Source organism: Sander lucioperca, chromosome 4, assembly GCF_008315115.2.
Source record: "Sander lucioperca isolate FBNREF2018 chromosome 4, SLUC_FBN_1.2, whole genome shotgun sequence".
NCBI classification, from domain to species: domain Eukaryota; kingdom Metazoa; phylum Chordata; class Actinopteri; order Perciformes; family Percidae; genus Sander; species Sander lucioperca.
The window spans coordinates 34,797,351-34,812,349 of NC_050176.1; the positions used below are offsets into that span (position 1 = coordinate 34,797,351).

Consider the following 14,999-nt stretch of genomic DNA (forward strand, 5'->3'; position numbering starts at 1 on the left):
TTCTTCCTTCGTCTCGTCTGATGGGGAGTGAACAGGGGGAGGCTGCTGGCAAACCAGCGCACAGCTAACAGCATTAACGTGATGGTGATTTGTCGCTTTATTGTGTAAGAAATAGGCATGTCATGAGCAAGTTTTTGTTGGCCCTGATCCAAATCCCTTAACATCTGATCAGGTACTTTTGTTTACCTAAATGTTGATTAAAGATTGCATTACATTACATGTCATTTAGCTGACGCTTTTATCCAAAGTGACTTACAATTGCTATACTGTATATGTCAGAGGCCGCACGCCTCTGGAGCAACTAGGGGTTAAGTGTCTTGCTCAGGGACACATTGGTTGATGTATCGCAGTGGGAATTGAACCCAGATCTCCCACACCAAAGGCATGTATTATATCCAATGTGCCATCCACACCCACAAACATGTATCGGACACATTGAAATAACAGGTGTAGACAATTAACTCTGGTATGTATTATTGTTTCAAGCTTCTTCCTTCAAATCTATAATGTTTCTAAGCTTAAATCATTGACATGATATGAATAAAAGTTTACTGGAACAACAGGAGTCCTGAAACTGACTGGCGTGTAAGAGATAAGACCAATCACTCTGGTGGAGTTGTTGGAACTACAAAAACCAAATAAGAAGCGATTGGGGGAAAAAAAAAAAAAAAAAAAAAAAAAAAAAAAACCAACACACACACACACACACACACACGTATAAAAAGGTATAAAAGTATAAAATGTTTTTAACAAAAATGTTATTTGATGTTATTTAATTTCAGTAGCTCAACTGTTCGAGCTACAAACAGTTGTCACCTCTGGATAAGATCAGCTTCATGAATAAATTGGTCTATACCGGTAGAACTACTACCACTCCTGTCTGATCCTTCTTAGCCAATCCACATATTCATCTGTTCAAATTATCCACCTTAAATCAACACTGCACAAATCATCCAATAGGGAAAATATTATTTCTGTACCCTAGACTATAATTTGCTAAACAACAGGTCAAAACACAGATAAAGGTGTTTTAATATGAGAAATTGAGCAACTGGTTTTGAGCAGCAGCCTAAAAACACAACTAGACCCACTAAACTCCCCAGCAGCGACAAGGAGCTGGCTTGTCTAGAGAGAATAGGATTTCTAAGTTGACGTAAACAAAATTGGATATGAACTTGAGTTCTGGGAAATGAACAGATGCCCAGACATGCTATCCAGCTGTTTGACATTTGATAACCGTGTGACAGAAAGATGGTCGACAGAATGAAAAGCCTCACAATTCAGGATTCCTATAATCTGCTTTTATTTGCAATGATGTGCAGAATTTAAGTCAAAGAATGACCACCTCACGGTTGTATGCTTCTACCAACCAGTCAAGTTGTAGTTTACATACCGTCTGTCCAGACTCTTATAATATGTAGTGAAGACTTAAGGAATTTATAAAAAATGGTTTAAAAAAAAAAAAAAAAAAAAAAGGTACTAAGTGTATTTTTAGGCTAAATGGAATTCATCACTATATTGACATGTACGATTCCAGTGAGAAACATACTGTCTTAACTTGGAGACTAATTTACAGAGGACTGACAGCAAGCTTTGTGACAATCACCTGAAACTCAATATCAGAAAAACAAATGAGCTCGTGGTGGAATACCAGAGGAAAGGAGGCCCCCGGTCCTGGTTGTCATCCAGGGAGAGGGAGTGAAGAGGGTGGACTCTTACAAGTTCCTTGGGGTCCAAATCAACAAAAAACTAGACTGATGACGGTCCATCTGCGGCTGCAGGCCGTGGAGCTCACCGCCAGTGTTTTAGTTTGACTGTTAAAAAGTGTTTAGACAATTAAAAGGTATTTATTTAGAAGCGGGCTGGCTGCTAGTTAGCTAACGCTAGCATGCTATTCCACCAAGTTTCCATGCTACATAAATAAGCCGGACAGAGTTGTCCCTCATCTGGCGATAGAAACCCTGATTTTCCCATAGACTGTATATAAGAAGGCTTTTCCCGTTCTGTTAGCTCAGAGCTCCACAGCCTAAGTCCACAGGTACAAATTAGTTTTGCACCAAATGTATCGTCAAGAGTGTTGTGAAAGTCGAGGTGCGCAGATTCGCCACTTTGTGATGCGAGAGAGCACATATGTGAAGTTGCAGTGACAGATTCGAGAGGTTGTAATCACTGAGTTGTGGTTGTGATGGAAAATTAACCAGAGTAAAAAAAAAAAGTATACGAGTAAATGTTGCATTATAAGTTTGCAGCTGTCGTGTTCATGTAAATATCAATCTACACATTTGTGAATATTTTTTCTGTAACTTCACATTCAGAATACAGGTGTGTGAACATTTTCTACAAGTGCAAATTTCAACTTACAAGTTCAGATTTTTTTTACAAGCTCTCATGTTTTTTTTCTTTGTATGACTTCAAATTCAGATCACATGTGTGTGAATATTTTTTACAAGTGCAAATTTATTTTTACAAGTGCAAATTAAATTTTTACAAGTGCAAATTTTAACATACAAGTTCAGATTTTTTGTTCTGCAAGTTCTCACATTGTATTCTACAAGCTCTCCCTTTTTGCACCATATTTACCTTCATAGGCCCTCCTCTCCTTAATACAGTGCAGTCGCCCTGTCCCATGTGCAGAAAAACACCCCCAAAGCATGATGCTACCACCCCCATGCTTCACAGTAGGGATGGTGTTCTTGGGATGGTACTCATCATTCTTCTTCCTCCAAACACAGTTAGTGGAATTATGACCAAAAAGTTCTATTTTGGTCTCATCTGACCACATGACTTTCTCCCATGACTCCTCTGGATCATCCAAATGGTCATTGGCAAACTTAAGACGGGCCTTGACATGTGCTGGTTTAAGCAGGGGAACCTTCCGTGCCATGCATGATTTCAAACCATGACGTCTTAGTGTATTACCAACAGTAACCTTGGAAACGGTGGTCCCAGCTCTTTTCAGGTCATTGACCAGCTCCTCCCGTGTAGTTCTGGGCTGATTTCTCACCTTTCTTAGGATCACTGAGACCCCACGAGGTGAGATCTTGCATGGAGCCCCAGTCCGAGGGAGATTGACAGTCATGTTTAGCTTCTTCCATTTTCTAATGATTGCTCCAACAGTGGACCTTTTTTCACCAAGCTGCTTGGCAATTTCCCCGTAGCCCTTTCCAGCCTTGTGGAGGTGTACAATTTTGTCTCTAGTGTCTTTGGACAGCTTTTTGGTCTTGGCCATGTTAGTAGTTGGATTCTTACTGATTGTATGGGGTGGACAGGTGTCTTTATGCAGCTAACGACCTCAAACAGGTACATCTAATTTAGGATAATAAATGGAGTGGAGGTGGACATTTTAAAAGGCAGACTAACAGGTCTTTGAGGGTCAGAATTCTAGCTGATAGACAGGTGTTCAAATACTTATTTGCAGCTGTATCATACAAATAAATAGTTAAAAAAATCATATATTGTGATTTCTGGATTTTTTTTTTTTTAGATTATGTCTCTCACAGTGGACATGCACCTACGATGACAATTTCAGACCCCTCCATGATTTCTAAGTGGGAGAACTTGCAAAATAGCAGGGTGTTAAAATACTTATTTTCCTCACTGTAGGTGCTCAGGTTGGAACTGGACAGTGTGGAGGCTGTGGCGGACAGGAGGACCAGGGAAAATCAAAGCCATCTTGGACACCCATTCTCACCCTCTCTTTTCAAATTAAATTTTAAATTATTTAGCAATGAAAAAGAAAAAAAAGCATATTGATAAAGAACCGAAGCAATAAGGAGTGTCGATAAGAGTAGTAGCATCAATAAAATCCTAACGATATATTGCAAAGCCCCTTGAGGCAAATTTTTAATTAAAAAAAAAAAAAAAAAAAAATGGATTTAGCTCGAGTTAAAGCTTTGTTTTTCTTGTTCTGCTGTATGTCTATTAGTGTGTAAGTTTATTGAGAGAAAGAAAAAGTCAAATTTCTTGTGTTCACATGCTTGGCCAATAAAACTGATTCTGATAGAACACAAAGTTGTAGCCATGACAGCAGACAATGCTTTAAATATGGATGTTGATGCAAAGAAGCTACAAATTCTAAAACGTGGATGCTTCACACACATATTCAACCAGGCAGCACAGAAGATCTATGCAATCACCACAAAGGTGGGCATTCCAAAATTATTCACCAATTCATTATACGACCAATTCTCTCCCCTTCTGTTCCTGTGTTATGGCATTGAATAATGGCCAGAAAAGTATTTTTGCCGAACATTATGATGTCACAGTGAAGTTGACCTTTTGGATTTAAAATGTCCTCACTTCATTTTTATCCTGTTAGACATTTGTGTGAAATGTGGTCATAATCACCATAGGAATTCATGAGTCATGGCCATATGGATGTTGCAGTGGGACGGACGTGAGGTCACAGTGAACGTGACCAAAATTTAATCAGTTCATCCTTGAGAGATGAATTACTCAGCTAGAGTCCCTCTGGCTCAGGAGTAGGGTATTAAGGAAACACTTATTTGTGATCTACAGTAGGGGGCTACACTAGTGAGTTTGGTCTCTAAAAACCTCTCCTTAATATGGACACAAAGTTCTGCTGCTTCGGCTTGGCCGACTATGCAAGTCGTTAGCCAACCCCCATTTTCACAAAATAAGCCACCTTTTAACCCAAAGCTTTCTAGGAAAAGTTTTAAATGTTTCCCAGAGGCCTTTGAGTGAGGCACACAGAGGTTATCGATGCCTGCAACTTCAGCCTGGGTCAGCTGTGTCTGGATGTGCCAAATAAAAGGAGTCCAAGTGGAGGAATGCAACTGCCGTGTTTCCTGGCTTCGGTTCAGATTGAGGAACTCTCAAAATATGAGCGAAGCATTGGCTCATGCAACGGTCTTGTTCATCGGCATTGCTCTCATCCAGGATTTGTTGTGTAAAGTATCTCAACTCGTATATGCACTTATGTGTGCATTAACTTAAAGGACGCATCAGTGATATTAAAACTAATTTCCTCTCAATTATTTTACAAAACTAATATGCACATCTTTGTTATTATAACATAAGAAATGAACGCATTAGCCTAGCAAGTAAATAACAAAAGTTACATAAAATGAACTTGGAGCTGCAACTAAATACTGTGAAATACTTAAGTTACACAGGCATAATAACGCTCTTACTGCATTAGGGCTTTGTTCAGAATAGCTGCCCATTTCTTTTGGGAACTTTAGCTTCATTTTACACACATTTGACTGAAACATGACTAGCGTGAAAAAGAAAAAGATAGCCTACTGTTTGAGACTTCAACATGAAATATGGGCCTGTAGTTGTACAGGCCTTCATTATGAAATGTTCTGATGGGTGTGGAATGAAAAGCAAAAAAGAGATAATTTCTCAGTTGCATATTTCTGAGATGCATAACATGAATGTTAAATATATTTTGGAGAGGCTTATCCAATTTTAGATGCAATAGTTTTCACTAATCTTAATATACCAAACATGTTGCATATTAGACTATTAAACTGTTATTACAAAAGGGTCAGACAAACCCTGAGAGTTGTTACAACAATGTCTTTAATTCCTGTTGCAGGTGTGAACTTCGAGCACAGTCTGGTTGACATGCTCTCACACAGCAGTCCTGCGAGTCTCTTACAGATTAATATTAAAATAGGCCTTGTCTAGTCACACTGGACCCGTGCTTAAGACGTGACTCATTCTGTATTTTGTCTGCATTAGTTTTGGTTCCAAGCTCTGTGGTCCACATGAGAGCTTGGTTTAGGATATTTCCTTGGTGAATGAAAACCACAGTCTGAAAATGAGGATGCCAAGAGGGGAACATATGCAAGCAGGGATGATGTAATCAGGGATGATGTATTAGTGAAAAGCAACATGGGAACGGGTTTTAAAAGAACAAAAACTCAAGAGATGAATCTTCAAATAAGCAACTATCACTTAGCTTTGCAAAGCATCAACTTCGCTCATATGGCAACTAATGACTTCCTTTCGATATGTATGCTGAGGTGGGTCCAGCTCTACTGAAGTCAGAAGTCTGTCTGAAGCAGCTGCAAACTAGCCAGCAGTACAGAGAGAATGAAAGACACTTCATAAATCACTGCTGGAATGCAGCCTCATTTCCTCCCCGACCCCACCTTCTCCACAGCGTCTTCCTCCAATTCCAGGAGCTTTCTCCACCAAGCAACTGAGACCTGGCCATCACAATCATGACACAATTTGCAGCTGCGAGTCTCAGCAGTTAAAGAAAAAAAAGATTTCCCTGCAACGTTTCTCAAATTTCAGTCATGCAGAGCAGGCATTACAAAGCAAAACAGACACTAATGAGGAGGCAGAATTAATGAAAGAGTAAGATCATACATGTTGGGGTCAGCCTGTTGATTCAGAGTTGATTAATGTCATTACTGCAACAACAACAAATTATTTCAATACGTTTCCATTACAGTTGTGAGAGGCTGGCTCAGTTGAGATTTTTTAACTTTAAAGTTATTCTTTTCTCCTATGTACTGTTCTTTTCTGCAAAGATTCACAACATTGTTTAACATGTTATGCCAAGTCAATATGATACACAAATATGCATAAGATACAGTAGGCCATGTTTTTTATCTTTATCACAAAATTTGATTTGATATTTTGTCTCGTGCCTAATTTGCATCACATCATCATTCAGTCTGCAGATGTGATGGAGCCCAATGTTCTAACAAATTGCAGAGAAAAGCAATGATCCATAGTGAAGTCTGAAAAGTCGGCTTTCTCTGTATGAATTTATAAATGTAAATATGTGAATTTCACAGCACACCAAACTGAATGCAAATGCTATTGCAATGGAAGCTAGTTTATTGTTAACTGGTTTTCAATAGCTACAAATAATGAGCCATAATGAAAAGTAAACACCATGTAAATATCACATTTAGTGAGATAAATAGCAGGTCTAAAGAAGCTTTTTATTCGTATTTTCTATATCCTATAATTTAAAGGATGAATGATACATTTGCATGATACTGAGAGGGACATACACCAATATGTGTCTACTGCCAGTCAAACATAACAAAGATGAACATAATGTCTTCAAAGGCGAGTAATCTTTTGTTCAGCGTGTGATATAATCGCTTCCTTTTCCTGTTATGCCAACAACTAGTCCAACAGTTTAGTAGAGCTTATAATCAGGGGTTTCACTGAACTTCACATACTCTCTTTCACGATTCTTATTCTCTCTACATGAGATCAGGTGGTACTTTTATATTATTAATGGTACATTTTGTTAGATTTATCCGGCTTCTGATTACATGGAAGACACGCTTGTGAAAAAGTCTTTCTTCCCTAGAGACAGTCAGTGCCACAGAAATCCACAGACGGACAAAGATGTTCTTAGAGAGCAGATTAAGGTGTTTCATCCCAGAGGAAATCATGACGAACCTGAGCAGCAACGTGCCGCTACCATGGAAACACCGATAAGCCCATAGATGCCATGACTTTGAGCATTAGAAAATACTTTAGTACTCATATAACATAGAGCAGCCATCCGTTGTCCATTACATTTTTTATTTATTTATTTTTTTTAGCTCAAATACACAAATTAGAATTTGCCAAAACAGAATTTACAACATATAAGTAAAATGTTTGAAAAATTATTTGTCATTTTTAAGGAAGTTTAAAGTGTACTTTTATTTTTCAACTTGTAAAAGAGTAGTGTCAGACTCATTATATTGATGTAGTGTTCATACAGCTTGGCCCATTAGTGAATTAAGTTATTTGGAAAGTCAAAGAGAAAAAAGTAATTGCTCCTGAATCAAACTGCCAATCACAAGATCACCCTGTAAGTAAAACAGGAATATTTGATCTAATTGCTATGTTATATATTTACAGGAGGCATGCAGAAGGTAAGGCAAGATGTAATCAAACACTGATCCTAGTAAAATACATTATTGTTTTAAATAAGTAGCCTAATGGATACTGTGGATATATTAAAATATTTTAGAAAAGCAATTGCAAAAAGTTATGGCTTATACAACATCTCTAATGCAGAGTGGGTATGTGTCAATTTAAGAAAATAAACCAATTTTGGATCCATATCAGCTCTGTCAATCTGTGACCCAAATGTAAACAAAAGTATAGTAACATAACATGAAACATGACATTTAGTGCCAAATATCTTGATAAATATGTATAACTATTTTGTATACGTAATAAAAAATAAATTATAAGTAGTCAAAACTACATGGTAAAAAGTTAAACCATCTAGGCATCCTTTTGAACAAAACATGCACATATGGATATTTTCACAGACTCCAACTATGCTATAGGCCATAATACTCCGACTAATCTATAAAGTTATTCCTTTCATCTTGTCATGTTGAGTATACACAAATGCTGCGAGGCGACAATGTAATTCAAGTGTACCTTAAGGCCTGGGGCTCTACAGGACAAGAGCCAGAGAGCTAGTAGAGGAAACACGGCAGTTGCAACACTTGAAAGAGCAGCAAAGAAACAAGAGCAGCAGAAACGGTTTTCTACAAGACAGAGAAGGGGCCAAACCTGTCAGTCGAGGGACTGCGAAGGGGCTCTGGAAAAGCTTGCCGGTGCTTGGGGGTACAGCGTGTTATCTGCAGCACCGCAGACCTTCCCTTTTGAAGTGATGCTGAGCCACCGACTGAGCCAGAGGCACTGAAGGTGGAAGGTGGGAGGCTAGAGAAGATGTAAAAAAAAAAAAAAAAAAAAAAAAAAATTGCAATTAAAAAGGTGAGAAAACTGTGGGTTAAAAAAATACACAGCAACAACAGAGGAATAAACAAAACATGCCCGTTAACTTTCATCTCGTTATGTAAAAAATTGCAACTTAGAGACCGCTTATGGCAAATTTCTTTGGAGCAGAGCTAAAACTTTGAGGTCACGTCATTGTTTTTCTCTATTTTCTAGGTTTTGTTTAGAGAGGCCATCTCTCCTTTTAGGGAGTAATGAAGAAAGCATATGGAGATCATGTGTTGGAGAAGGATTCGGCTGCATCGGGAGGGGATGTACAAGGGACACAATCAGATGGCAAAAGTGAGGAAAGTGAATTGACAGACTGTTCTGCCTGCTCCTTCTGTTCACTGCAACTCTCCCTCAAGGATTATCCTCTCTAATAGACTTAAAGGCACTTTAACTGAGCCGCCAGCTGCCTGCGTCCCCAATGGAAAGCCATACAGGTCAAGTCTGAGGGAGGATATCCTACCATGACAATGCAACACATTCCTATAGTGCCTTTACTTCTTTATCACACCAAAATAATCTAATATTGAACTTTGATCTAAGGAGGAAAACGGTCAGATGCAGTTTACAGAATAAAGACTATAAATCAACTTAAAAGTAGGTATAGTAGCAAAACTGTCTTTATATAGAGCCGGAGAAATCTGAACACAACACATTCATGCATTTTGGATGCATTCATGTCTACTTAAAGCGGTCAACTTGGGATCATGGGATGCATTTTCAAGCTACAGTAAGCGTGGCCCAACCTACTTCAATTTTGATAAAGAGTAAATAATGGGCCAGAGAACTGTGGTCTACATAACTTTAAACAGACAATTTCTAGGCAGTTTCTATGTTGGCTAACTGAACTACGAAAAACTAAAAGATTGTGTTGAAACCACAAGCAGAGTAAATAGAATGGGATTTAGACTTAATTGCCACAAATGGTTAGGTTGTTTTTGCACATTTATGGGAGAAAATATTTAAAACAGTGCTACCACACTTTAAATCATAATTTCAAAACTGTATGAAGGGCAGACTATGAAGAGTGTGCCAGCTGTGTGGCAAAGAAAAGGACAGAATAAAGTGACATTGGCTTTTAAGTTGATTAAACTGAATTTGGAAATGAATAATTAGCTCAGTGGTTCGCTGTCCTCCTACACACTTGCTGTTTTTCCATCAAGACCTCTAATCATGGACTAATTTAGAAAAATAACCTAGCTGACTGTATAGAAAACCAACATCAGCCAACATATCATTAGTGGCTTTGCCCTTCCTGACACTTATTGGGCTGATGAAATGCCAGCTAATTACTAATTTGTAGCTATTCAACATTTGACTTTACAGTGGCAGGTAGGGACACTATAATATTTGGATGAGTGATCAGGATTGTAAAAGCAAAGCGCTTTTGTTTTTTATGACGGCAATCACTGTTTGTTTTTCTTCCTCCTTCCATTTTAACCTGCATTTAACTTTAATCTGACCAACATTTCCATCTCTTCATTCAGTAGGTTGCTTCCTACAAACACATCTGCCACAGCTGTACGATTGTCCATCCACAAATTAATGCACTCATGTAGAAAAATCTCTGTAATTCTAGTGTTTATTAAAGTCACAATCATGTGTGTGATGCTAGAGGTGCAGCTATTGTTTTTCTGTAAAAGGAAAAAGCTTATTGAGCTGGAAAACCACAGATTAGTCGACTAATCAACTAAAGGCACATCGCTAAACAGAAGGATTAAATAATATATTTCCCAAAGTATTTGTTAAAAAAATATATATAGTCACTCATCAGAAAAGTCTAGTCGGATTTTTGAATCAACACCACCATGCCATGGAACCAGTTCAGAGAAATCCTGTGAGAATTTGTACTGGTTGCGCTGACAAAAATACAGGAGAAACAAAGAGGACTCCTTGTTTGATCAAGCAATATTTTGAATGTCCATTTCGCTAAACTTTAGCTCCACATCGCACCTATACAATCTGCATGAACAGCAGATGAATGAATGAAGAAGAGCACTCTAGTGTTCACATAATGTGGAAGCTACGCAAGACCTGCAGAAACACAATCACACATACAATCAACAGTTAAGCTGTAACAAAAAAAAAAAAAAAAAAACAGGTTTTTGGTGAACTTGTAAATGTTTGCTTGTAATAAGTCTGAAAGGGCCCTCTTGGACCGGCACGAGACAGTGGGAAACCTCTGACCAGGCGTGTAAAAGAAGCCTCCATTCACATAGACAGCCGTTTCCATGCCAACAGGACCTCTGTTGGGAGAGGCCCCCTTTCAAATGGTTTTCATCCTGCACCTCTGCTGCAGTCTCAGAGAAGGACTGGTAGGCATTTGAGAGGGAATGGGTTGTGGGTGGCAGTGAAGAGATGCAATTGTGTTATGGCAAGATAGAAAAGGTCTGAGCTGAAAGCCCCAGAGCCTCTGATAGGCTGGAGATGGATCTGTGTTGGGTGGAGAGCTACATGTCATATATATCCCTTTCACAGTGACATTGTGACGAGGTTAAAAACCCATGTTTGCCATCAGTCTTAACGCATTAGGGCTGCAACTACTGGGTATTTTAGACAATAGACATTAGAGATCAGAGATGTCATTAAATCATAACTATATCACAGCTTATTAGACCACTGATTAACTGAACAACCAATACATGAGTAGAACTGCTTGAGGCAACATTGGATTTACAGGCAATATAATCAATATTTTTTCAACAATGTATCAAATGACAATGTGAAAGGGGTCGCTCGTAGTAATGAACCTACAGAGAGACTTTATGGAGCTTTATAGTGAGTTTCAGATCATTATTTAGCTGTCTTGCCACACCGTTTTGGTTTTATCACAACGCTCTCTGCGGTTTGTTCTGCTGCCTGACAGACACAGTTAGTTAGCGACTAGCTGGTGAACACATTGGAGCATTTAGCAGCTAAGGAAGAGCCAGATATTTCCCTCAGGAGGCAGTAGAGACCAAACATAGCTAAAGGCAAATTGAATATCGGACCAACAGTCATCAGATGGCCAGAAACAGGACTCCGAATGAATGATAATGTTGCTCCGTAACTGCAGGATGTGTAAATAAACAACCATTTGCTGATCATTTGGCAGTATAAACTTAAAAAGGTGACTGTCAATGCTGTGTTCACAACCCGCTGCCCTCAAATGCCCCCAAAAAAAAGTAGGTTTATTGTAGGTTTAAAGTGAGGAGGTTGAATTGTCAGATTTGTCAATTCAGTTGATTTGAGGAGAGGTTTAGTTTTTCTATCTATAAAATGATTCTCAATTGAATTGACAGAAAATGTACTATATTTATATTGAATTCATGATTTAAGGAAAATAAAATCACACAGTATTATTATATACAATATTAATTACATATTCCTCATTACTATTGATTATTTAAAAAACTGGTTACTTATTTAATAGATTAATCAATGACTCGGAGATATGACTGTCAATTCAAAACAACAAATCTGAACCGTATTTACTGAGAGATGTGCAGGCAATAAGCAATGGCTCGATGGCCCGGGGCCAGTAAAAAAGTATGTCGGGCTAGTTGATTGGCCCGCACGGGCCAGTGAAAGCGGCTCTGTCTGCTGCATCAGCAAACGTCATACAGAGTGGCGCGAAGCGTGTGAATGTTACCATTTCACATTTTCACCTCAGGTGAGTTAGAATGTTAGGTAAAATGTCAAAGAACTAAGAAGCTAATGTGGGGCTAAGAGGGCCTTCCTAGTGTCATGGAAAACACAGAACACCTGGGTGGAGAAAGGCGATGATGGCATGAACGGTTTCGTTTGCGGCAATTTCCAACAAAAGTCGACGACCAGCCAAACCAGCAAAATGCCATGCAGCTTCAAACACAATTCATTTGGATACAAGCGTTGCATTTTGGAAGATAGACGGGATTCTGAACAGCGACGCCCGCGCTGCACACACTACACTCGTTACAGTAAGTAGCCTACAATAAAACCTCCATGATTAAAAAGTCCATACTTATCAATAACCACCTACCTGTTCTACAGGCATAAACATGTAGAAACCGATATTTCAGTCTGCTCTGTCTGCGCTGTCCACTCTTGTCCACCGCGCTGTGCAAACACAGCTCTACTCTGCAAATAGCGACTTTTTACAAACAAGCTAAAATGAAAGATGTCAGTTTGTAGTCTAACTGTTTATCTTAGTTTGCAACGGATCTTGAACTTTGGACAAAATCTTGTAAACTTAGCTGCTGTCTAAACGAACTATCCTCTCCGCTGGAGCGGTAAACCTATGGATGTATTATAAGACCAAAACAGATACATGTGGCTACTTAATATGCACGTGAATGACGACATCATCATGTCTGCGTTCTTCATTCTTGATGCTGTTGCTGGTTGTATTCTTTTGCAACAGCATTGTCTTATTTCAAATGAGGCATACAGGACAAATGCGTGGCCTGCTTATCGGTCCATTCCTCATTAAAGCTATGGTTTTCCACAACTTTTCGCTTCAGGCTCTTTGACAGTGACATTTTTACCTGACAACAGGCCTTTCTTCCTGCAAGCATTTTCCACCAATCAGGACGCTGCATACTACAACCATGTTTCAGTAATCAAAGACTTTAACCATCACTCCTTAGTGAACTGAACCTAATCTGATCATTTTCTAGTTAAGTAGCCTATCTAGTTATCATTACGGATTTTCCATGTTTTTGAGGAGTTTGCTTACACTAATACATGTAAAAAATATAGCATTAATTTAGTAAGAAAGTGAAATATCAAACAAGAATATGCGCATTAGGTATAAATACATTTTTTTTTCTTTATTTGCACAACATACAGTGGCAAGCTGGGTTATAACCATTTTCTGAAGCTTCATGGTAGGTGTGGCGTATTTTTTTTCCTGCTTTATTGTCCTTTGCCAATCACACCTATATTATTTCTTTCAGGGCCAGTAAAAATGTACAAGGGGCCAGCAAAACTCTGATCCACTGGCCCCGGGGTTTGTTTTTTTTTATGTTGAGCCCTGATGTGTCCAAAACCAATACAGCTGGAAGGTCTTATTACCTGTTCCTGTAGACGTGATGAGTGACAGGAAATTTGAACTGTTAAAAATGTGCTTGTTCTCAGACACAAAGCAGGTGTCTCTCCTAGGACAGGGTAAAGACTCTCCTCCATTCTCCTATCTGTGTTCACTAGACAGTTTAAGATGGTCTGCCACAGCATCATTTGAAACTGTTGACTTGTTATGTCCCAATCTGCGACTTCCTTTTGTCCCTGCCTACACTGTGTCACACAGCGTTCACAGTATAGCCCACATCAAAGCAATATGCCTGGGAGATTCCTCTGTGTTCATTAACCAACTCAGAGCTGCATAGCCCAGCACTGAATTATTAACGCACTCCTTGTGCCTCACAGATGCAGAGCAGAGGGCCACTCACAACTGCTGAACGCACCCACGCTCGGCTGTAGTTGCCTGTAAATCTCCAGTTAATCCTGAAAACTCAGTAAGAAAGCATATTAAGGAAGGACCGACCCAAAAAATACCATCATGTGATTGATTATAGAAGTACAGATGGAGAAATTGGGACGATGAACGCATGTAATAAAACAAACAATGAAAAACTAAATTTAAAGATATGGAATTTAATTATTTTAGCGAGCTTGAGAAGAGCTAACAATGAGTGCCGGATAAAGGCACCGCAGTGAAGAAATGAGAACTTTCAGGGAAATTATCACAGGGAAAATAATGTCTAATCGTGATTTTAAGTTACACAGAAAGCGATGTCAAATTAAAATTGGACAATATTAAAAACACCAACAACCTTTACTGTGACACTAACAACTTTACACAAAAGGTTTCAACCTCAAACCCAGATTTCTTTGATGTTACAATATCATAACCTTGCAGCTGCCTTTGTTTAATAGCTATTGAATGCTTGCTTTAAGCTTATTGACACTGTATTTAAAAGACAACACAAGAGACAGCAAGTTAACCAGTCCGTCATCAGTCTGTCATCACCCGCTTCGCTACTTGATCTGTGTGCTGCATTTCTAATGATAGCAAGTAGCTAGCTAACATGAGACAAAAACTAAAAAAATATGCTCCAAAAATCACACCCCATTTACCCTCGACCCTTTTATTTGATTGTCTGAACTCAAGTGTGAAATGTATGTTCTTTATGGTGCCCTCAAATACCACAATGCAATGCCTTAAATTTTATAGACGCGAAAATGACAGGTTTAGAGTCGCATAACAATCAGTGATGCCGCAAAATGATGATTGATAAGAATCCAAA

General features: G+C 38.7%; 1 protein-coding gene and 1 long non-coding RNA gene across 5 annotated transcripts in view; one reads left to right on the plus strand and one right to left on the minus strand.

Annotated features, from left to right (window-relative positions):
• The window catches only part of fbxw7 (F-box and WD repeat domain containing 7), a 128,224-nt gene that overhangs the window by 105,962 nt on the left and 7,263 nt on the right, over positions 1-14,999 (minus strand). For 2 of the 4 annotated variants that reach the window (XM_031276763.2, XM_031276762.2), the window contains exon 2: positions 8,521-8,670. The exons of the other annotated variants lie outside the window; for them this stretch is intronic. The gene's annotated coding sequence lies outside the window, so the exon portion shown is untranslated. The remainder of the gene's footprint in view (positions 1-8,520; positions 8,671-14,999) is intronic. 4 annotated transcript variants of the gene reach the window in all.
• On the plus strand, positions 6,609-12,666 carry LOC116034209. Its single transcript, XR_004101031.1, has 3 exons — positions 6,609-6,620; positions 8,730-8,735; positions 12,574-12,666. It is a non-coding gene; the product is annotated as an uncharacterized LOC116034209 (long non-coding RNA).